General features: G+C 41.3%; 1 protein-coding gene and 1 non-coding gene across 12 annotated transcripts in view; one reads left to right on the top strand and one right to left on the bottom strand.

Annotated features, from left to right (window-relative positions):
- The window catches only part of FHIT (fragile histidine triad diadenosine triphosphatase), a 1,116,384-nt gene that overhangs the window by 636,367 nt on the left and 454,875 nt on the right, over positions 1 to 25,142 (top strand). The gene's annotated exons all lie outside the window — the stretch shown is intronic.
- On the bottom strand, positions 951 to 1,057 carry LOC127054624 (U6 spliceosomal RNA). Its single transcript, XR_007775300.1, has one exon. It is a non-coding gene; the product is annotated as a U6 spliceosomal RNA (small nuclear RNA).

Here is a 25,142-nt window from a genome sequence, read left to right as displayed (position 1 = left end):
ATTAATTTTTTTAATTGCTTGACAGCCCTAGTTCTTGTTTTCTAGTGATCCAAAGCCCATTGAAGTCAATGAAGGTTGGATGAAGCCCTGTTTGCAACATCCTAAATTAAGACCAACTCCTTTACATCAGCATTATATATATGAACAGTATCTTCAAACTGCACTCTCTGATTGGTCAGCTGTTCTAACCAGTTGTTTCATTTGTGGACTCTGCCAAGCAATTGGGAAACTTATTTTGCTGTGGTGTCAGAACTGTCCATTTTTAAAATTTATCTTTGACTGGAGTTGAAAAGGGTATGGGTGAGGGGAGATTTATGGCTGGCTGAAAGAGAATGAGTTTGCAGTTACAGGCCGTATTTAATCCAGGCAATCATTCTTCTCATTGAGTCTTTTGAGTGATTAAGAAGTGTGACTCTTAAGCAGTTATTCAATCCCCCCACCGCTGAGTTCATTTCCAGATGTTTGACTGAAGTGTTTGTGTGATAATTCAGATTCAGGTGAACCAGGATCAGAAAGTTGAAGCCAGTCACATGGGAATGGTGGATATCCATTGTGAAGCAGATCTAAAATGAAAGGTTAAGTGTCGTAGATTTCAGTATAAGGCTGAGTTGGGGAGTCTGATTCTCACCTTGCACTAACATACTCGTGTTCGCGCCCAACAAGGTAGCGCACTAAAAAGGGTAGCTTAGCTGTGGTAGCAATGGCACAGGCTCGCTGCAGCGAGTACAAACCCACCTGGACACTGGGGGTACGTACTCGCATGGCTAGCCCGTGCTGCAGTCGCAGCTGCCTGTGCTATTGTAGCTATGCTACTGTTTTTAGCATGCTAGCTCGATGAGAGCTAGCGCGAGTATGGCTGCAGGAGATGGGACTCTCACCCTCAGCTCCCAGTGTAAACATACCTTCCCTTAGGGCATCCTCTGCTTCCGCCAGGAGTGCTTTTATTTTTTTTAAATATGGATCGCTTCACGAATTTGCGTGTCATCCTTGCGCAGGGGACATGCTAATCTTCTCTGTATCGTTCCAATTTTAGTATATGTGCTGCCGCCAGGAGTGCTGTGTCAGGTGATAGTGTGTCAGGTCTCTCAAGCCAACCTCGTTGCTTTTCATCTGTGGTACTGCAAATGTCAAGCTTCCAGATTCATCCTGGTGCCAGTGAGCTGTGAGAGTGCATACCCCTCCGTCCATTTAAATGGAGATCACAGTAATTACTCTGACAGAAAAATCAAATGTCTTAGCTTCCCTAATAGACTGTTAATCAGAGTTCCTTTTTAAAAAGACAGTAGAACTGAAATACCGGGCTGTTGAATTTGGCCTACTGTGATAATATACAGTCTTTTTATAGAGACAAGGTGGGTGAGGTAATATCTTTTATTAGACCAACTTCTGTTACTGAGAGAGATGAGCTTTCAACCTTACACAGAGCTCTTCTTCAGCTCAATCTTTTTATAGAGGTATACGGCCCTTGGCTACTCTCCGTAGGATATCAGTAAGAGTTTCATACCCTAATCAAGGGCAGCATATGGCCTCTTGTGTTTAAATGTTCAGTTCCTGAGGTACAATACAGAAAACCCCATTATTTTAACCTCCTGTGTCAGACAAACTCACTTTAGAGACAAATATAGCTGAAGAAACATTTCTCAGAAAGCTCTGGAAAACAACACAGCTGTATGGGTAGGAGACTTCCTTTCCTGAAGCTAAAAAGCTTTGAAACATCTCATTGCTAGCAAAGTTAATTCTTAGTTTATTTGTAATTAATTGTGTACTGTTGCCTGACAGAACATAATAGAACTACAAAACAATCACTTAGATCAGGAAACAACTGTCAATTAATATACTAATGAATCAGGTTTACCAAAGGTGAGACATCGAAGGCGCCGAGCTGAAAAGTATGAAACGCAGAGTCTGTGTGCACAGCGAATGCATCTTTGTAAGTTGCCGCTCTATTTATTTTTATTTTCAGAGGTGGTTCTTGATTGGCACATGCTACTGCAATACTTACACAGGTTTTAACTATTAAATCTTACCTCTGTGGCTAAGAGAATCTGTCCTACTTCTCATGTTACCACTAAATAAAGAATCTGAGTACAATAGGGCTTGATTCTGCAAATACAGACGAGTTACTCTACTCATGCAAATTGTGTTCAATGGGATGACTCTCAAAAGTAAACTTGCTCACTTGTGTAACTGGTTGAAAGATCAGGTCCCCAAAGGATAAATCATGTATTACCTTTGAGGTGTCGGTGACACATAGCTACAGTACCTACTGTGACAAAGTTCCTCCTCTACCTTGGGGGGTCCTGTGCTTATTGGCAGATTTGCTCACCTCAGTGATCTTCCCCACAGTCTGGATCAACTCCTCCTGTGTCTGATCAGGAGTTGGGACATTTAGAGGGAACCTGGGCCCGCCCTCTACTCCGGGTTCCAGCCCAGGACCCTGTGGATTGCAGCTGTCTATATTGCCTCTTGTAACAGCTGCATGACAGCTACACCTCCCTGGGCTACTTCCCCATGGCCTCCTCCAAACACCTTCTTTATCCTCATCACAGGACCTTCCTCCTGGTGTGTGATAACACTTGTACTCCGTAGTCCTCCAGCAGCACAGCCTCTCACTCTCAGCTCCTTGTGCCTCTTGCTCCCATCTCCTCACACGCACTTGTTCTCCTCTGGCTCCCCCTCCCTGACTGGAGTGAGCTCCTTTTTAAACCCAGGTGCCCTGATTAGCCTGCCTTGATTGGCTGCAGGTGTTCTAATCAGCCTGTCTGCCTGAATTGGTTCTAGCAGGTTCCTGATTACTCTAGTGCAGCCCCTGCTCTGGTCACTCAGGGAACAGAAAACTACTCACCCAGTGACCAGTATATTTGCCTTCTACCAGACTCCTGTACCCCACTGTCTGTCACACTACAGAAAAGGGATTCAAACTTAAATGCTGTGATTTCTTTATATTTTGATTGCAGCTAGGTGCTATGCACTGTACAAACACATAACAAGACAGAGTTCCTGCCCCAAAGAGCTTATCACCTAAATAGACAAGGCAGACAAAAAGGGTGGGGTGGGAGGAAACAAAAGCAAATAGAGGTGAAATGTCTTGCTCAAAATTACACAGCGGGTCAATGGCAGACCTTTAAATGGAGTGTAGGAGGAAGTAAGAACATTTAAAATGATGCAGGTTTTTAATCTTTATTTTAAATTATTGGCATGAAGGGTGTGGAACAGATGGTAGAGCTAGGATGGTGCATGAGTGCTGGAGGAATGAAGAGGGAGGACACTAATGGGAAAGGGGGAGAAGAGGCAAAGGAGAAAAGTTTGGAGATACGGAGTGAGCGGCATGGGCAAGTAGGACAGGGAAAATTAAACGATAATGTAAAACAAGCGGATAAAAGCAAGTAGTAGAGCATCAGTTAGCTGCAACTAGCAAGACTGGCTTCTCTAAGTGCCTGATAATGGAACGATTGTGAAAGGGAAATGTAGGCTCTGATGCAGGCGCACGTACATTTGAGAAAGTGCCAGCTGGTGCAAGTTAGAGCAGCCCCTTGGAATTAAGGAGACTGCCCCACAACAGCAGCCCCGCTTTGCTGTGGAAACTAAGCACAGGAGGGAATTTGTCCAGTATCTGGATTATACCTTAGTTAACGGTCTGGTTCTGATGCTTTCAGGTTCAGAAAGGTTTTCTGCTTCGTTTATCATTATCCTGTGAAACCTGAGAGGTTTCAAATGGTTTGTGTTTAAAAGAAGAAAGAGACACAGCACAGTGTTGTCATCTAGATAAACTTCTCCATTTGAACATATTTCATAGTAAAGAAATCCTGTTCCGGTCTAGTCCTGAAGCACTAGACGGAACAACCACAAGAGGAAACAGCTTGTGTTTTATAGGCAAATGGTTCTGATATTTTCAGCATAGTAGAAACTTAGGTTGGCATATAAGAAATCTGTGGGTGTTATACTAATGGTGTTTATTGTCTGTGGAGATAATAGCTAGCAATAAAACTGACATGCAATCCATTGTAATTGAGTTTATTTTAATTTCACTTATTTAATGTAACAGGGACATCCCATGTACTTGAATGTTTGGGTGCTTAAGCACTTAGCCCGATTTTTAAATGTACTTAGGTGTTGCTGTGTTCAGCTTCACAGCCCCTAAGTATCATTTTCAGGGATTTAGGAGCATAGGTGTCTAAATTCCATCAACATACATATGGCTTTAAAATTTGGACCTTAGAGATATAAGATTATTTTAGGATCTATAATTGAATTAGGGACATTGGTTGCAGCTTTAAAAAATGTAAGCAGCCTTTTTTGTGATTGGTTATTACTCTCATTATGATAAATGGTATCCTAGCATTAGGATAATGCTACCTGTGGATTTTATTTAGGAAATAGCATATTATTTCAGAATTGAATTCTTACTGTAATATCATTATCTTTGTAAATTGTCTTTTCAGAATACCTCTCTGTAGTACATATTAGGAACATTTTAAATCAGTCTTCAGTGTATTCAAATTGGTGACAAAAAGGTAATACAAATTGAAGCTATTTTTAAAAAGCAGTATGGTATCTTTTAAATATGTAATTGCATATCTGGTTGAAGCATTGTAAAAACAACAAAACATATTAGTATTGACATTTGTTTTATTATCTGTGCAGCACTGAACAAGTTGACAAAATCAATTGTAATGGCATCAAGAGTAAATAATGCTGCTTTTACACTTTAAAAACTATTTAAGTTTTAATGTGACTTGTGTAATTGTTTGCTCAAGGTATTTGGCAGCTTATATCTTCTAGAATATTTTGAGATGTAAATTTATTAATATTCACAACAAGCAGGAAGATAAAACACATTGTTTTGAAACTCCATGATAAATGGCTGATTGACGACCTCGTTCTTTTCAAGCATCAGCTGAGAGAATCCATTAGCTGTGTGGCAATAATACATGGACCCACATGGAGCAGAACCAAGAAGGAGAGAGCTGTAGTTTGAAATGTCATTATTGGCAGGTTTCTGAATAATTTCACATCGGCATTTCAGGCTTGGAATCTTCTTAGCGGAACACAGTCCCACTTCAGTCCTTATATCGCTGCATGTAAAACTCAATGTATCCTCCTAAGACTTTAAGTATTATTTTTGATTCAATTCACTAGCCATGATTGACAAGGACCTCTTCATGAATACATTAAAAATGAAATGTTTCCTGGATATTATGTCCTTTCATATCTGTCATAACTGGAAATTCATGATGCTGTTTTAACAGGCCTCCTGTTGTAACGGAAATATCAGGGAAACATGTTCTTGTTTTTGTAAAGCCCAGGGAAAAAAGCCTTAGAGGCTGATAGGCAAGTTTTTCAACAATTTAGAAATGCAAGGTGACAGCTAGCAGAATGTATCTCAACAAGCAGAAAGCTCCTATATATCATAGTGACTGGCGTAGAATTGATAGAGAGAGGGGATTTTATTTATGTTTGTTTTAGTTTGTGGTGGCCCTGGTTTTAGAATGTTTTTCTTTTTAAAAAAAAACAACTGAAATCAATTTTTCTTCATCAGTATTTTCAGATATTCTGGTACTATATCAATCCCCAGTCCTGCAAAGACTTATGAAGATGTTAAATTAAATACATATGCATCAGCCTTTGCAGTATTGACACCTTACGTTGTCGTATCTTAAATTACTTTAGCTAGTTTAATTATGAGGTTAGTAACACTAGGGCTGCATTAAATTTGATTATAAGGCCATGCTTTAATTTTTCCCTATTTTTTTTAAGTGAGGTACTAGTGTAAAATAGAAAGATGTTGAAAAGCAACCATTTTTCAAACATATGAAGCCAAAAGAATATACTGAATATTTTCATGTAGGAAGCTTTTCTGTCAAAGAACAAGTTTTTGTGAAAACTGATTTTTTTTCCATGGGAAAATGTCAGTTCTGATTAAAATTTTCCATTTTCCCTACAGGAAATGTTGAAACCAGTATTTTTGATTTGAAATAGTTTCATTTTGACTTAGTATTGTTTCATTTCTTGAGGTTCAATTCCTTTATTGATAGACATCTGATAACCAGGCTTAAATAGTCTATTAATCAAAGATGGATAAGTACAATACAGAAAGGTTAATACATTATGTATCTGGAGAACAGTCTTGCAGCAGTTAAGTTGTTGTTCTGTTCCCAATTTGAGCTTAATTTTATTCATATTTTATAGTCTCCTTGTTTATGACAGATAGAAAATTACATAACATTCCAAAAGGCAGTAGATCATAGACATATCTACACAAACTGTACCTAGCACACAATTAATATTTGGCAAACCTGAACATACATCTTGTTTCTCTCTCTCTCTCTCTCGTTTACAACAGTTTTAACAAGTAATAGATTTCCACAACAAAGCTTAGCATGAGTACAAGGCATTCTGGGATTACATAATATTGGCTATGACATTTCAGCTTTTCCGTTTAAAAAAAGAGAAAGTAAATGGCATTTTTTTCAAAACGTTAAACAAAATGAAAACTGTCGTCTTGAATCAAGTTTAGATGCCATGTCATTTCATTTTGACATGACATTTTAAATAAAAAACAAACAAAAGCATTCATTTATTTTAGATATATTGGTTCAAATATTTCTATGGGAAAACTAAACTTTTTCATCTGAAATTTCTCACAGGAAAACATTTGTGTACCTATCCCTTCTAACAGTTGTCAACAATAATCAGACTATTTCACTCGGACTATATAATTTTGACTTGTTTTTTATTCTGGAATCGTTATTGCAGGTGATTTTTTGGTTGGTAATGTAAGCTTTCATGACTATGTTCCCTAATAAATACAAATTGAATACAAAATGCTGGCACCCTCCCATACTACTGCACCTTATCTTTTCGTTGTTTGGGTTAATCTGGTTTAGATCATGTGCTTGAAGGGTATGGATGTGTCTAAACAATGTGTTCTTTAAAGTCCTAAGGGCACACTGGTAATATATAGGTAAGGATGTTTGTAGCTCTGAGGAGAACCCTTTCCCGGCTAGCTGATGCCATGGCTTTACACAGTAATCAATTCAGCCATCAACGTTCATTTAAAAATAAAAGGAGTATTTATAAAAGGTGCCATATTGAGAGCACTGGAGATGAAAATTTTTATTAGTACACAGTACAAGTAATGCAACAGAGAACTGCAGTGCAAACTTCTCCACTCACCATGCCATTGTATTCTGAAGGGACCCTCCTTTGGCATACCAGAGTAATACATTCCCTCTCCAGCCTATGTAATGCTGAGTGTCTCTGTAGGGTCAGTCAATAAGAGGGGCAATAGTAACGTTTGTTTTTAGCACCAGTACATTTCACATAGGCCTCCATGCAGATTGCATTGACTTTCAGTCACTGTGCCCTCCATTCTGCAAGGCACTGAATGCTCCTGTCAGGTGCTGAGTGCTCTGAACTCCTGCTGACTCCTTTGGGAGCTGAGGGCACTCCCTCCCTTGCAAGGGTTCTCAGCCGTTTGCCAAATCAAGCCTTATGGGTCTGGCCTAGATTCAAGCCAGTGACTGACAGGTGAATGGCAATAGGATACAGAGCCTACACCATACAGTGCCCCAAAGTAAATCATTCTTGACTGCAAAGGCATGAAAAGAAGTTTTTCTTAGAGCTAGTAGCAAAGTTACTGCTTGGGTCATCTAGCAGCACACTGAGCAGTGAGATCACCCATATCTTGGACAGTGACTGTTGCTGTGCATTGTCCCTGACTGCCTTAAAAATGTCTCGTGTGTGATGGGGCAATATGCATGTGTTCCTGCCTTTCTGGACCGGTTTCAAAGGCCTTTACAGAGCTATAACTTTCACTAGTAAAGCTGAATGACGAACCAAAGTGTCAGACTCAGTTTAAAAGGACATTGCTCCCTTTTTTTGGCGTATGGAACCATAGGAATCATCTATAGCTGCGAAGAGGTGGTGAGACCCAGTGGGCAATGAAAGTGCTGAAAGCCAGGAAGGACTGAATTCTAATCTTACCCTCTGACAGGTTTCTACCAAGCAGCTCTAATGTCTGCTAGTTGAATCAGTGCATCCCATTCTGTCTTGACCTGGGCTCCCTCCTTGGTCTGGCTAGTTGTAGATGTGTTGACAGAAGAAGTTATATGTGCCTGTTGGTACTAAAGTCCCCACTCTGGGCTGACTGTCCTCCATGCCGGGTGAATTTGACCCAAAGTTTGTAATACACTGAATGCACCTCAAGAATACCAGTGATAGATGGGAATAGCATTTTTCAGCAGGTAGTGTACTCTTGTAGAATATTTTAACATCTAAAATGCTGTGTGTGCTTTTTTTTGCACCATAAGTCTGCTACCTGTGATTCATTGACAAATCAGCACTGGATCACATTGAGCTAGGTTTCAAATCACCTTTTCCTTGGTCTTCATATCCCTTGAAGGGGAAAATGGAAAAGAAGGACCCAGGTGAGTTAATTGTGGAGGCTGTCTGGTTAAAATGCAATTAAGTAGAAAAAGGGAATGCAATGAAAGTGGTGTTTTAATGCCAAAAGTAGCAATAAAAGAACACTTCTGGCTTCCGTCTTAATCCATGGCAACCCCACAGCCAGAATATATAATGAATAATCTTATTGGAAAGAAACACAGAAAGAGAGAAAAACCACATTATGGCCTATATCAAACTAGTGATACTCATCAGCAGAAAAATCAGGTTAGGAGCTGCATTCAGTATTATTCATATTGCTTAGAGTGTTATGTATGGATGTCTTTTTCTGTAGTGAGATTTTGTTCCAGTTTCTTTATTAGCATGGCAAAACCCAGATAGATAAATACAACTATGCTGCTATATACCACTACCTGCAATATGATGATAATTAAAAGCTTTCTACTGTGCTTGGAGAACCGTTTGTAAAATAAGTTAGTGTAGAAGTAGTCTGATGGAAACATGAGAAATAGTAAAACTTGTATTTCTGTGCAGAATGCATCATTTGGGTAGTTTTCAAAATGTAGCATAAGAGGCAATGAATTTATTTGCCATCAAGCATAATGTGTACATAAGAGACACTGTTTAATGTGCAGTGTTCAAAATATCAGAGGGGTAGCCATGTTAGTCTGGATCTGTAAAAGCAGCAAAGAATCCTGTGGCACCTTATAGACTAAGAGACGTTTTGGAGCATGAGCTTTTGTGGGTGAATACCCACTTCCTTGGATGCATGTAGTGGAAATTTCCAGGGCCAGGTATATATATGCAAGCAAGCTAGAGATAACGAGGTTAGTTCAATCAGGGAGGATGAGGCCCTGTTCTAGCAGTTGAGGTATGAAAACCAAGGGAGGAGAAACTGGTTTTGTAGTTGGCAAGCCATTCACAGTCTTTGTTTAATCCTGAGCTGATGGTGTCAAATTTGCAGATGAACTGAAGCTCAGCAGTTTCTCTTTGAAGTCTGGTCCTGAAGTTTTTTTGCTGCTGGATGGCCATCTTAAGGTCTGCTATAGTGTGGCCAGGGAGGCTGAAGTGTTCTCCTACAGGTTTTTGTATATTGCCATTCCTAATATCTGATTTGTGTCCATTTATCCTTTTCCGTAGAGACTGTCCAGTTTGGCCGATGTACATAGCAGAGGGGCATTGCTGGCATATGATGGTGTATATTACATTGGTGGACGTGCAGGTGATGAATCGGTGATGGTGTGGCTGATCTGGTTAGGTCCTGTGATAGTTTCGCTGATGTAGATATGTGGGCAGAGTTGGCATCGAGGTTTGTTGCATGGATTGGTTCCTGAGCTAGAGTTACTATGGTGTGGTGTGCAGTTACTGGTGAGAATATGTTTCAGCTAGACCAGTTGTCTGTGGGCGAGGACTGGCCTGCCACCCAAGGCCTGTGAAAGTGTGGAATCATTGTCCAGGATGGGTTGTAGATCTCTGATGATGCATTGGAGGGGTTTTAGCTGGGGACTGTATGTAATGGCCAGTGGAGTCCTGTTGGTTTCTGTCATAAACAGATAGCTAAGGGTTAATGTCTCTTTCACCTGAAGCACCTGACCAGAGGACCAATCAGAAAACCGGATTTTTTCAACTCTGGGTGGAGGGAAGTTTGTGTCTGGGTCTTTTCTCTGCCTGCCTGCTTTCTCTGAGCTTTGGAGAAGCAGTTTCTACTTTCTAGTCTTCTGTTTCTAAGTGTAAGGACAAAAGATCAGATAGTAAGTTATATGGTTTCTTTTCTTTGGTATTTGCATGAATATAAGTGCTGGAGTGCTTTAATTTGTATTCTTTTTGAATAAGGCTGTTTATTCAATATTCTTTTAAGCAATTGACCCTGTATTATATCATCTAAATACAGAGAGAACATTTGTATGTATTTTTCTTTCTTTTTATATAGAGCTTTCTTTTAAGACCTGTTGGAGTTTTTCTTTACTTCAGGGAAATTGAGTCTGTACTCACCAGGGAATTGGTGGGAGGAAGAAATCAAGGGGAGATCTGTGTGTTGGATTGCTAGCCTGATTTTGCATTCCCTCTGGGGGAATAGGAAAGTACTTTTTGTTTCCAGGATTGGGAACAGAGAGGGAGATTCACTCTGTTTGGATTCACAGAGCTTGTGTCTGTGTATCTCTCCAGGAGCACCTGGAGGGGGGAAGGGAAAAAGGTTTATTTCCCTTTGTTGTGAGACTCAAGGGATTTGGGTCTTGGGGTCCCCAGGGAAGGTTTTTCAGGGGGACCAGAGTGCCCCAAAACACTCTAATTTTTTGGGTGGTGGCAGCAAGTACCAGGTCCAAGCTGGTAACTAAGCTTGGAGGTTTTCATGCTAACCCCCATATTTTGGACGCTAAGGTCCAAATCTGGGATTAAGGTTATGATAGTTTCTTTCTTAGATTTGTCTTGCAGTAGGAGGCTTCTGGGTACACGTCTGGCTCTGTTGATCTGTTTCCTTATTTCCTCGTGCGGGTATTGTAGTTTTGAGAATGCTTGGTGGAGATTTTGTAGGTGATATTAGGAATGGCAATATACAAAAACCTGTAGGAGAACACTTCAACCTCCCTGGCCACACTATAGCAGACCTTAAGGTGGCCATCCTGCAGCAAAAAAACTTCAGGACCAGACGTCAAAGAGAAACTGCTGAGCTTCAGTTCATCTGCAAATTTGACACCATCAGCTCAGGATTAAAGAAAGACTGTGAATGGCTTGCCAACTACAAAACCAGTTTCTCCTCCCTTGGTTTTCACACCTCAACTGCTAGAACAGGGCCTCATCCTCCCTGATTGAACTAACCTTGTTATCTCTAGCTTGCTTGCATATATATGTATACCTGCCCCTGGAAATTTCCACTACATGCATCCAAGGAAGTGGGCATTCACCCACAAAAGCTCATGCTCCAAAACGTCTCTTAGTCTATAAGGTGCCACAGGATTCTTTGCTGCTTTTACAGTGTTCAAAATAGTTTTAGAAAGTAAGGTGGAATTTTTCTCTCTCTCGCATTCTCTCTGTGTTGCAGACAAATGCACTTTTGTTCTCTCCCCTTACTCTGCAATCATGTTCATATTGTATGTAAACTAGCTAGTATTTATCAATTTCTGCTTCAAGAACATACCCAAATCACATGATTTCCTTATGAGTTCTCACTTTTGTAAGTCTGTCTAGTCTGATCTGAAGAGCTGTCATTAAAGCATACTGATGGAGTGTCTAGTAATATAAAGATGTTTGAGCTAAATATAACTCCAGTTTTTAGAAAGCCTACGTTAGAAGAAGATAAAGGTTTCAGGTGTAGGCTCTCAGGAGTCAGGAAATGCCAACGTTAAGCCTGAAGAGGGAGACTAAGCAGTGGGAAGAGGGGAAGACTGAGGGGATTGATTAGAAAAGAGAAATGATGGAGATGAGGGGACTGGAGTTGTGAAGGAAAGAGAGTAGATTATGAGGGGCAGAGAAAACAAGAGGATGAAGTAAGAAGACAGTTAAAGAACATGGGAAAAGATACAACACAACTTGAGAGAGATTCTGGGCTGTGTTGGGTTGTTCTGTTAAACTGCAAAGAACATAGATATCAGCAGATGGAATGAATGCCATCTTCTTACAGAGCTTCTATAATGAGAATGGCCATTTCCTGCCAACATTCAGATGGAAGACCATCCCGTAAGATGTAAGTGTTGCAGGAGCTAGTGTTGGCGAGCTGATAGGCAGCACTCCTCCCCAAGTCAGTTCTGAACCAATGATCCAGCATCACATGAAGGGCACTTCACATCTCTCAGGTGAGATATCAAACCAAATGTCTCAAACAAAAATACCTTCCTTACAGAATACAAGACTTTTACATTCGTCTGGTATGATGCTTAGTTCCAGATAATATTCTTGTATCCAGCTCCTAGTCTGAAAGAAGTTTCAGAGCGGTATTATAATATCACATCACTAGAGAGCTACAGGAGCTTCTTTCTTGCGTACTGTAGGATATTTCTAAAAATAAAATACTGTGCTAGACAACTGGGGACAATGTGAACAGTCAATTAGAATGGAATGTAGGCATAAGGTGATATCTTCCCTGTCAACTCTGAATGGAAAACAGAAAAACAACTCACTAAAATAAAGTTCGTATACTAAATATATACAGCTCATAATCAGTAGGAACAGCCGTTCTAAAATATGTTCACCCAAACTCTATAATTTCCCAGCCACCAGTTTAGGAGATGTTCTGGGAAGAACATTGCATATCTTTTCTATGGCACCTTCAACCCTGAATAATTAGAAAGAAAGACTTTCAAGTTGGCTTCAGGTTTTAGGTTGTTATATAAATAAGTTCACAGGAATCTCAAATGCTTTACATAAATCTGACAGCAACTATAAAAGGCTTTTGAACATTTTTGTTGCCAAAGTCCCAGTGATTGCTGGAATCTTAAATAGCCTGTTTTAAGCTTCAATTTCGAAGCTTTTTGTCATGTTTAATAATGTGGTGAATAATTCCTTCTCTGTTAAAATCCACAAGGATCTTTGAGCCATGAGATGGATATTTTCCAGAAGTATAAATTTAAGGGCCTTTCTACCCAGAACACACAACTTCCTTTACACGTTGTCACTTTTGCAAGTCTATCTATGTTTTTGTCTGTCTCTGTCTGTCTAGTCTGATCCGAAGAGCTGTCATTAAAACGTGCTGATTTGAAAGGACGCTGTAGGTGTACATTATGTTTGAAATGAGAGAGTTCCATACTAAACAGGATAATTGCATCCTAAACCCAGATGTGCAACATCAACATTAACACGAAGAATCCTACCAAGAGCCTAATGGTTCTCTGGGGGCAGGAACCCTATTGCAGACACAGGCCAGAGAAGTGAGAGTGCCACAGTGGGAGGAGAGATGCAGAGTTTCCTCCTGTCTCATCTCTGCATGGAGCAACTATCTCCGTGCAGAAGTTGTGAGCAGAAGAGGCAGCTCTGCGAAGTTTGGGCAAGGCTCTGCTCACAGGAGGGGTGAACTTCCCAAGGGAAGTCAGGGAAGGGCCAAAGGGACATATGTGCAGAGAGGACTGAAGTTGAGAGAGGAGATGCTTGAGCCAGATGCAAAGGGAGATTTAAGGGCTTGTTCTGTATGCCCTCCTCCAGCACCTCCCACTCTGACCCTCTTCAGCTCCCTGATGGAGTAATTCAAATGGCCTGGCCAGTGTGTAACATACAGCTCCTTACACATCACTCTGAATTTGGGCCTATTTGTTATGGTTGCACCATGAGATTTTTTTACCAGATACATACTGAACTTGAAATTTAAAGAAACAAAAGAGGGGTGTTGCTCATTGATCACGGATGTGACAACGTGTTGCTGTGTAACACCATTATTTAAGGCCAGTTTGTTCCCTGGGAACACAAGCCAGTGCCTCCCAGGACTCTTGGAGAACAAAGAAACTGCACTTTCTCTTTGGAGGGTGCAGCCTGTGCTTCGTTTGATGAACCACCTATGTTGACTGGTGGTTTTGAAGCTAAAAATCCATCTAATAGGAGGATCCATCTGGCTTGTTTAAAGAGAGAAAGGAGCAGCTCACTGCTCCCCAGTAGGGAGAACCTGTTGCAGAAGAGCAATTAACAATTTCAAGTGTGCAATTTAATCTAGGGAAAGTCTTTGTGGCCCCCAGTTAATTTAGGGGTGGTTTATACGTGTGTTCTTAATACGATTAACATCTACAATAGGATTCCCAAAGCAAGGCTGTTACATTTTCAGAGTGGCCTCAAACCGGCCCTTAAATATGCTCCAGATTTGTCTTGACATGTACTCAGCATGCTCCCAAACTGAGTAGTTACCAACAGGTTTGTATAGGCAAGCACATGCTTTGTCCAATGCAAAATTTAAATGTACAGAATTAGAGCTCAGTTATACAAAGGCTTATAAACATACTGAAGTCTATGCACTGTGAATATGGCTTAGCAGGAGTGGGGCTTAAGAGGCCATTTTTGAAAAACGTGTCCCTAATAGTTCAAAATGAAACTTCTTGTCCTCTGCAGTTCTGTCTTTAACTATTCTCCAGTGAATGAATAATCTTAATCCTCAGTGCACCATAGGGGAATAATCTAACACCAGAGAGTTTCCTACTATAGAAACATTACAAAATGGTAAAAATGATGGTCTTCCAGGCATGCCTTTTACTGCTGTATATACCAAATGATTTGTTGTTTACTTCTTTCAGATGAAGTCCAACCTAAGGCTCTCTACACAGCCATGGAAAACAAATCACTAGCCAACATTAACAGTCTGAATAGCATCTGGAAACCAAACCCACTGAATTTCTCACATGTTTTCACTTTCTAATCACAATTTTTTCAAAATTTTAAATAACAAACATGTACCATAAAATGTTCTTAAAAATCCATCTAAAATGAAGTTTATTTAATAAGAAAATTTAGAGAAGGAATTTTCGTCTTGTGATTGAATAAAAGGTTTATCTGCCTATTTTGAAACCTATTACTGAGTCTGTGATATTAATGCCCTGCCTTGTAGAGCTCTCATCAAAAGATATGATGACATTGTTTTCCTTTCACGAATACCTCTACTGTTTTGCATTCAAAGCTCTTTGCAATTTGTCATTTTATTCACCATTTTACAATGTCACTCTTTAATAAGGTTCTTTATTTGTAGTTGTTCACTTTCTGGGAATAGTTTTTCCATTTCAGGGAGAAGTCCTTCTGGTTTATTGTAGTTTTTCTGATTTTCAGACTCATGCAGCACTATCACCTCTTCCACTCCATTTTATCATACGACCCTCCTTCTTTCTACATTTCCCCTTGTTTTATGACACATTTCTCCTGCTTCACTTTGCAGTTATTTCAAACAGATTTAATATATAGTTGTCCACATTCACTTTATGGTTATGGATAATGTGTGGATGGCACTACTGTCCCATTAATTTTTAATGAACTGGCTCTTTATCCAGTAGTATCTAATAAAGATAATATCAGAATGCATTGTCATACTGCAGAGCTCTGGAAACTTTTTAATATTCCTTACTGCACAAGCACAGTTCCAGCCTTTTCTTCTCTCTCTCTCTCCTTCCCCCCAATACTCAGTATCTCAGCCATATTTCCATTATTTAGTCAAGAGTCTGCACATTTCACTCCTAGTTCCTGGCAGGTCAAGGCCAAATTACAGTTAATTGGTAGGGAGATGTGAAGAAGTTCTGAAAGTTCCAGGCCAAACACTGACTGACTTGATTGTTTTCATTTTCTGTGTCTCAAGAACTGACATTTGCTAAATCAGCTGAAAAATAATACCAACGAATGCCTCCTATGCTCATTCTTTAAACTTCTAGCATTTATATCTCTGGAAAGGTGGGCATTTTATGGGCATCTAAGAAAATAGAGCTTTGTGGTTCCACCGGTGTCCATTGTGCATCTTGTAAAATCAGACTATTATTTGAAACAGGCAAAGTAACTTTTACTGAGGAAGTAGCAGTTGCAAGCATGTACTAGCAAAAGGAATATTGGAGTCAGAGTGAACACACATTTATCCATAGTATGATTTCACGATTTGTCCAGAAGTTCACGTCCTCCACTGGCAGTGAATGAGCTAGTCTTTTCCTTACAAAAAGTGATGTTATGTAATTAAAAACACTATTCTGAGTTCTGCGTATTTCCTTTGTGCACAAAAGAATAATGCAGGCAAAGAAGGTTTCAAATTCCCCGTATGGACAGCTATTGAGTTTTTTCTGTAAATTGAGCACTTGCAAAAGGTGCTGAATTGTCAGCCACGGAGAAGGAATCCTCTGCTTGGCCACAGAACAAACCACACCAATACAGAGTTGTCACGTTGTTCCAACCATGTTCCTCAACCTCCTCCTAAAGGGGTATCTGGATGGTGAGAGGACAGTGCAGTCTCTAGAACCATTGAGTCCTTAGCTTGACCCTGAAAAGACCAATATAATTATTGATTAGTGATATTTCTGATGTGGACAATTCACCTAAAGGGACTTTGACTCAACCTGCTAACTCACTTCATTTAGGCCACCCAGTTGCCTCTCGGATGGTAGTCACTACTGGCCTTGGCTGGATTTGAGCCAGTGATGGATGCGGAAGTATTTATATGCCCATTACCCAAATGGTACACATTTTAAATCAACTTTCTGCTCATTCGCATCTCTACAGTAAAGGTACTGTCCCCAGATCACATACTATGTCATGACTAAGTCAGAGATGAGAATCTCTCACCCTTTTGAGTGATGATATTAGAATTTTTTTTAAATGCTCAAATTTAGGGAATTTCCAATCCAACAATGAAGATTCTAACACCAGGCATAGGCCCAGGCTTCCTACTCTGGGCTCCAGCTCCATTTTCAACAAGGGCAGAGGATCATTCCAAATTCCAGCCTCCACTTCACATACTGATAGGTGAAACAACCTGCTACCACCACCTAGGACCAAGTCATATACTCTTATAATTCCCCTTCCTGCTAAATCCCAGAAACTGCATGAGTTCTAATTTTACTCTTCATATACAGCCTAGAGGCAATACTCCCCAACCCAGCATCCCTTGTATCACTAAAGCCTGCAGGACCCAATCTAGCTCTTCCACATTCCCTTCATGGGTTCAGATGCCTCTATACCTGTCTTGTTCACTTTCTGAGGACCGGGGATGGTGGGGGAATCAATCTAAGATAAGCAACTTCGTAGCTGAAGTCAATGTACTTAGACCTATTCACTGCGGTGAGTCGACTGCTGCCGCTCCCCCGTCAACTCCGCCTGCACCTCTCATGGCGCTGGAGTACAGGTATCGACAGGAGAGTTTCGAACCCTGCTGGATCGATCGCTGCCCGCCCATCTGGCGGGTAGTGTGGACATACACTTAGTAGGAGTATGATATAATCTGCAGGTTATTTTTCAAGCTGTCTTTTTTACACATCCTGACAGCAGACCCCAGTATGTCTTCTCCTTCTTAAAGCCACCTATGCATAAACCCTCCCTAAAGTTGTGCCATGCACTCCTTGGCTGTATTGGGGGTTAGGGCTGTAAAGCAAATCAATATAAAGACTGTAAATCAAAAACTGCTTTTAAATGTACTGTACTTAAGTAAGGAAATGTTTAGATTTTGCTCCCATCATTCCAGAAGTAATCCCAGTCTGATCAATGTGTGTATCTTTTATTAATCTTCAGATACAGAAGAAAGGAACTCAAACCCCTCTTTCTTTAAATGGAAATTTCAAAAACACCAGCCTGTGATTTAAATATTTGTGAAAGGTATTTCATTGAGGAGGGATTTTTTCCATAAGGGCTAAAGTACCATTCACATAACAGCATACATATAAATCAGCTTCAGTACCGAATGACTGGAGGACAGCTAATGTGATGCCAATTTTTAAAAAGGGTCCAGGGGTGACTCTATTGGGGTAGGTTTTTTGTGGAGTGTAGGTGGTAGGAATTTGGGAGTAGGAGGGGATGTTCATATTGTGAGTGTCATTTATGGTGGAAAGGCTTGCTCAGAAAGGAAGGTTTTGCAACATTTCCTAAAGATGGTTAGATTCTAGGCTGGCCTGATTTCCTCTGGAAGATTGCTCCAGAGCCAGATCTCTTGACAGAGAATGCTGTGTCCCAGTTCTCTCATGCTGAGTCCTGGGCTTTGTGATCTGCCTTGTCCTAGAGGAGCATCTCTGTTGTGAGAGACCTTTCATGTAGCTTGGGCTTAATCCACTAATTGAAATGTGAAAATTAGGGCCAAAGCCTTAAACTGGCATTGGAAGCTGATGGAGCCAATTGAGGGACTTGACTATGGTCCTGATAGGCCACCAGGAGCACATGTCATGGTGAAATCAGGCAGCCATGTTCTCTACCAGCAGGAGCCTGTGCATCGTCTTCACATACAATGAGTAACCCAGCCTGAGGTGACAAGTGCATGGATCACTGGGGCCAGGTCCTTGTGCAGTAGGAAGGGATGAAGTTTCCTAGTGAGGTGAAAAGGTTTGGAAATTGATGTTACCTAGTTATCTAGTCTTAGTGAGGAGTCAAACAGGACCTTGAGGCTTTTACATCACATTGTGGAATGGGGGCTGAGAGTCTTCAATGGAATGTGGAGACAACGTTTTTGGACAGTTCTCAAAACATTTCCCTTTTCCGACCATTATTACTTCCATTTTGCCTGGGTTCCTCATGAGCCAGATGCTTTTTATCCACGCGCTAGCTTCCTGTAGGTGTTCTAATGCTTTAGTAGTCTATTGAGAAGGAACTATACAGCTGAATGTCATTCGCATACTGTCAGAGTGACAAGGTGGGTGAGGGAATATCTTTATTGGACCAGCTTGTGTTGGTGAGGGAGACAATCATCCAATTTTACACAGAGTTCTTCTGGTCTTTAGCATGAGGTTGGCAGCTGAGCCTAGGGGGTCTCTTTCTCTCCTAGTGGTCTCATGTACATATTGAAGAGAAATGGGGCTAATGTGGATCCTGATGGAATCCTGCAGGTCAGGGCCTAAGAAAGGAAGAGCTCTGAGTTCTGCTAGAAAGGAACGATTAGACCCTCTCTAGTGCCGGGCCATCTACCCCTGCCATGTCATGTAGATGGGTTAGCAGTGCCTTGTGGTCCCCTTTGTCAAAGGCTGCACAGGGGTGTAGCAATGTGAGCATAGAGATCTTACCTGTGTCTGTGGCCATGAAGAGGTCGTCTTTTAGTGCCCCTAGAGCTGTCTCTGTGCTGTATTCTGGTCTGAACCCTGATCATGAGGTGTCCAAAATCTTGGTTCATGTCACATGTTGTTGGAGCTTGGTGGTAACTGATTTCTCAGTTATTTTGTCCAGAGTGGGACAGTAGTTGGTGTGCTTCTCTGAAGGAGGCATTGCCTGTGTAGACTAGTAGTGGGTATAGCTGTTCTTCCCTGTTTCACCAGCCAGGAGAGGCGTGGAGCCATTTCACAGCTCTGACTCTAATATTTTTCAGGGCTGCTTGAGTTTCATTGTGTGATAGGGTCGAGCTCAGGCAGCACCGATGGGGCAGATAATATGAGCTGGCTGGAATAGAATTTTTTTTCCCAGTTAGAACTCTGCATATTGTTTATTTTATTAGTGACTTAAGATGGCAGCTTTCCAGCGCAGTTAGTGCTTGGGTCTGGCATCTGGTCTATGCAGTCCAGGTTGATTTGCAGGCTCACTATGAAGAATGGCTCTGTAGGCTCTGATCATGGAGGAGTAGAAGGCTTATTTTGCCTCCTGTTTTGCAATGATATTATCCGGTAGGTGGTGGTTGTGCTGCTGGCGGAGGGATTCAGAGTGTTCTTTTGTATCACTGGCCCTTTGTGCCAGTGCTCTTCATTTGCTGTCATTCATTTGTGAACCATAGTGATCTTCTATGGGCAGAGTGGGCAGAGTGGATGGCTTGGGGCCAAGACATTGATGGTATGGACATCAAGTGATTTATTCTGTTATACTAACCCATTGGTGCTTTGGTCTTTTATTTGCTGGGCTTGTTCCTCTAGAGAGAGTTGAAACCTCTGGAGTTGAAGAGTCTTTGGGAATAGACCAGCTCTGGTTGCTCACTACTCTTCTAATCTCTATCTGGATAAGGTGGTGGTGGTCAGACCAGGAGAGTCCTATGTTGATGATGACACCAATATCCTGTCCTAGACTGAAGATAGGATCCAACATATGTCCGACTTTGTGTGTAGGTTCAGAGACCACCTGGGAGAATCCTCTGGTTTCTCTATAGGCCAGGAGATCAAGTACTTCTGTATCAGAATAAGTGTGTATAGAATATACAGTATCACTTTCCAACTACCCCTGCCCCAAAGGAAGTGTATAAAATGTCTTCATTTTCAGAGCAGGGGGGGACAATTCTCCTTTATTATATATCTATCTTCTGCCCCATTTTGAATGTCTGCATTTTAAAGTGTTTAATCGAATTGGGACTGTTGTCCTATGGCAATTGGAGTTTAGTCAGTGGTAAGAAGCCTGGTTTATACTGCTGCTTTGCCTCATTTTCTGCTGAGAAAAGAGCCCCAATCTGTTGAGTATATTGTAAAGGGGGTGGGGGGTCTCCCAGAGTGTGTGGAAGCCAAGTCCTTATTCTACACTATTCCCATGGGCAGAAAGTGTTGTCAATTTTAAGTCCTTGTAACTGCCTCCTCAATTCCTTTTTATCATCATTAGGCATATCTGCAACTTGACAAGATTCAAAAACTAGAGTAGGGATTTTACTGGCGGTACAAGTTGTTTCCAGCTTACTCCCCAGCTGCATGTGCTCGTTCTTTTCTCTGCTGCCTTCTCTCTCTCTCTCTTCCTCCTTTCTCAGCTCTCCAATACTGTAGTCCCAGGCAGCACTAGCTTCTGGTGTCATTTGCATAATCTTGCTGTAAGGAACAACCTACTTTGAGCTGTTTTCCTAAAGCTCTTTCCAAAAGCCCCCCTAAGGCTACCTTTTAAAAGAGTGTTGTTATGTTGTTATATAAGTTAGTGCTTAAAAAAAAAAGTTTCCTGAAAATAAGAACACATGGGGCGAAGTGTTTCAAACGTGGCTTCTAATTCTACAGGCACAGTTTGCATTCACAGATGCTGCCCATGTGTGAAAATTCATCAATCACACAAAACTGTGCACACACAAGTAGGGCTCCTTTCAAAATTTCTGCCCACACTGTTCCTGTTGAAGCCAACAGCCAATCTTTCACTGACTCCAATAAGAGCAGGAGCCAGGTCTTCAGCACATTAAAATCAAACACAGGCCCTGGTCCTGCAAGCTTATGTGTGTGGGCAGATCCCTGGGGCCATGTGGAACAGCCCTGTTGTCCTGCCTGGGCATAAATGTCTGTGGGCACAGATCAGCTTGCATTACTGGGAACTAAAATGGTATAGTTTAAAAATGAGCTTGTTAATAGAGTTTGCAGTATTGCTTCATCAGATCAGCTGTAATTTTTTAGAGCACATACGGACATTTATCTCCAGCCTGAAACCACTGCTCAGCTTCAATCCTCACAAGGCAGGCAAAGTCAGACATATCCAGAGCAAGGAAATGCACAACCAGAAAAAAGGGCATGCTGAGGCTTTTGGAGCAGGGTGGGGGACCCTCTCTTGGTAAGAGTGGAAACCCTAGGGCATACACACACCTATCCAGAGACGATGACAAATATCAGCACACAAAATGTGTCATAGAAAAACAACCAAGGATTCATCCCAGTAGGAAGAATCTGCAAATCAATACAAAAATGTAAGTTTTCTTGTTGAATCTCATTCTCTATCCTCACAAAGGGCTAAATGCGGAAAAAAAAAAAAAAAAAGAGCCCCAAAGCAGCATCCTACATTAAAAGAATCCCAGGTATCAGATAGTGCCTAATCAATCTGAAGTGATTTCATTTTTAACTTTTACATGCATAAAATAACTGTTGTTGAAACCTGAAAATCAATAGCCAGCACAGTGGTGTGTAGCTGAGTGCACTGCTACCCTTGCAGATGCATCTCTACAGCTCTGTGCTGTGTTTCTAAATCAGCTCAAATGCCAAAGTCCATCGCATTATTCAGGTGCCACTACTGTGAGTATCACTGGTTGGTTGTATAACATTGGAGACATGGTAGGTCCTTTACAGACAAATGCGCCAACAAGGTTCATGCCATGAGTAGTTTGCAGTATAAATAGGTGACGTACCAAAGGAGGAGGCAGTGAAGCAAGAAGCAAGCAAATAAGCAGCGACATTTAGCATATGGCTTGTTAGTTCCAGATGAGGGTGGTGATCTTTAGCAGTTTTGTTAACGCTTGGAAGAGGGGAAGGCTAAGGTTCAGAGGCCTTCAGGTAATGTGTGTTTTGGGGAGTGACTTGGGAGAGAGAGGAGGGGCAAAGTGTAGAGGCTTGCAGGTGGAGAGAGTCACGTGATAAGTGAATGGCAATATGAGTGGGAGGAGAACAATGGGGCAGTTGAGTGGCTCTGGTGGAACTTGAAAACCTGAATGAGGAGACTAAAGGAGACGTATAGGGCATGGGACAGCCTGTATATGAAGAGGGGAATGGCCTGGTCTGAGCAGTGGGGAAGAGCGATTGTGTTTTGTGACTGTTTTGAATGGGTAAAAGGCAAGTATACGTATCTGTTGATGTCAATGGGACTATTAAAAGTTAAACTCATTTGTAAATACCTTGCTGAATAGATGACTCACATGCTTAAGGTCAGGGCCTGACTGACTGTATCAGGGCTGCTCAGAGGAAAGGGTCGGCAGTTGCTGCGTGAAAACTATCAAATGACTTTGAGAGACGTAGTTTGGGTACAGGCCAAATGATCAGGCTGTATGTGGGTGAAGGCAGAATTCAACCTCCTCTCCCTCCAAGGTGCAGGTCTGCAGTTCAGACCCTTGCCGCTGTTAACACCCCTGGAGTAGCGGCAGTGGTGCCTTTATAACTTGCCCAATGCATCGAGGCCACTGGAGCCTCCTGAGCGCAGAATCTAGGACCCTGTTCCAGTTACTGCTCTCTGAATTGGCCTGTGAGGTGTTGCCAAAGGCCCCTCTCTATGGTAACCATGGCCCTGCCTCACTCTCACTGTCCTAGCACGAGGTTCAAGTGTTGCTGAGGTCTTTATGCTGGTTTTCCACACCAGAGTGAATTTCACCCTGCGGGGAGGGGGAAACTGCTGCTGGGCTTTGGGATTAGAGATGCATTGTTAACTAGCCAGTTAAACAAGATTTCTGACATTTAATTAAGTTGGCTGGGTAATGGATGATATGAATAGAAATTACATTTACCTTAAATCATATTTGCTGATGGCAGGGAAAAAAAAAAACCTGTTCTGGGTATTGAAAAGAGTCTCCTTTATGTCTAGCGCCTGTGGCTTTTGTTTAGAAGATTTCTTCAATCACTGCAGGAGTTGACTCTTGTTTTATGCACATTTTTAGCCACTTCAAAAAAGTATGGTGTTGCCATCTATGGACATATCATTTTACTTGTGTTGATTGTTTACGTCAGAGATTCCGAAACATGAAACTGAGTTTGGAGAACTCCTTATGATGAAGTCATGAATCTCACATCATTCACCTTTAATGGATGTTAAACCCATTTGTACACATTAACAGCATCTGTATGCAAGCCAGATGTCTCCCTCTCTGAATTCTGCTTCAGCTGTCATGTAGCACTGACTTTCCAACAGAAACTTGGACTATTCCTTATTTAAGCACTTTACTATCAGTAAAGTACCATAAAGGATTAAATATAACCTGGGTCAGTGTTTTGTTTTGTTTTTTGTCATTGTAACCCCAGAATCAACCTAATTACTTGTTACTATCAGTCATTCAGTCAAAAAACCTTGTACAAATCGATAAAGCAAGTACCATAATAATATCCTTTGTCCAAGCCCTTTAGTACATCATCTACCACCTTAGTTGCTGCTGATGCAGTGTCACATGGTGTTTTAAATCTGGACTGATTTGTTTTATAGCAGTGACATTTACTCGCATAATGCATGATCAGTAACATCTCCTTTCATCATTTTTCCAGTTATTGACCTTGGAGCAGCTGTTCCTGGTTTGTTTAGAAAAATGGTGATTACCTTTCATCGTTTTGTTCTACCTCTTCTTTCCAGGTTAATATTGACAACAAGAATCTAAATTGTTACAGAATGAAGTCTCGTTTGATGGGTTTATATTTCTAGTTGCACCTGAATCAATTTTGCAATAAAACTGTTCTTATGGTAACTGACTACAATTAAATTGCTCAAGTCCATGATACTACCCATCATAAGGCTTATGGATCAGCAACAAGAATCTGAAATTAGCCTACTGTATAACTCACATCTGAGACTCCTACCAATGCTTATTAATACAGAATCTGAAAGTATTTGCAACTGCACTCTCAAAACTATGGATGAGGAATTGTGACAGATTTATTTTGTAAACAAAGTATAAAGCCATTTGGATTAACCAGTTCACTGCCATGCAGTGTACCAGGTGGCTGTACAGACTAAAGCAATAGCATTCACTGGGTCTTTGCTATATTCCAGAAATCCTCTGTGTTTCACACATCTGGCATCTCTGCGTGGTTTAAAAAAAACTCTGTAAAAATCTCTGTGGCACCTCCCTGGCTTGGATGGGCCCCTTGCCATGCCCTGTTTCCAACACAGGATTGGCCACAGGCTCTTTGCCCTGGTTGTGGCCCCACCCTTGTGGGCCTGCTTACTTTACTTCTGGGTGGGGAGAAATGCAAAATTTCACATCAACATAAACCACGCCTCACATAGGTCAATAATAAGGCAAAAATAAATCTGAGGTACCTCCTTATTTCAGGGGTGTCAGAGGAGCAGCTTTGTTAGGGTCCTTATGGCTTGGTAGCAGAGTCAGCCCTTCCTGAACGGGCTTTCCCCTGGGGTTTCCTGTAATCCTCCTTGCTGTTCCAGGAGCTTTCTTCTTACCATGCATGATTGACAGGGCTGGAGGGGCGGGGCGAGCCTATGTTTGTCCCTGTCAGTGCGGGGCCTATACACCCCGTCATGCTCTCAGGTTGCCATAAGCACATCACTCGAGGGATTTACAGACTTTTAAAAAACCATGCAAGATTATATGTTAGATTCAACAGACCCAATCCTAGTTCTGTTGACGTCAATGGGAGTTATGCCAGTGATTTAAATAGACCAGAATTTGGGCCTGTGTTTTTACATCAGTAGAAGCTGATGACAGCTGAAAGTCGGTAAATGAAAGTGACAAGTAAAGGTGAACTCAAATCCAATCTATGAAGGGGAGCAAAGATCACAGAGTATCTCTCCCATAGTTAGTATGT

The sequence above is a fragment of the Gopherus flavomarginatus genome, chromosome 6, assembly GCF_025201925.1.
Source record: "Gopherus flavomarginatus isolate rGopFla2 chromosome 6, rGopFla2.mat.asm, whole genome shotgun sequence".
NCBI classification, from domain to species: Eukaryota; Metazoa; Chordata; order Testudines; family Testudinidae; genus Gopherus; species Gopherus flavomarginatus.
The sequence above is the reverse complement of the archived record's forward strand: the minus strand, read 5'-3'. Positions and strand labels throughout refer to the sequence as shown.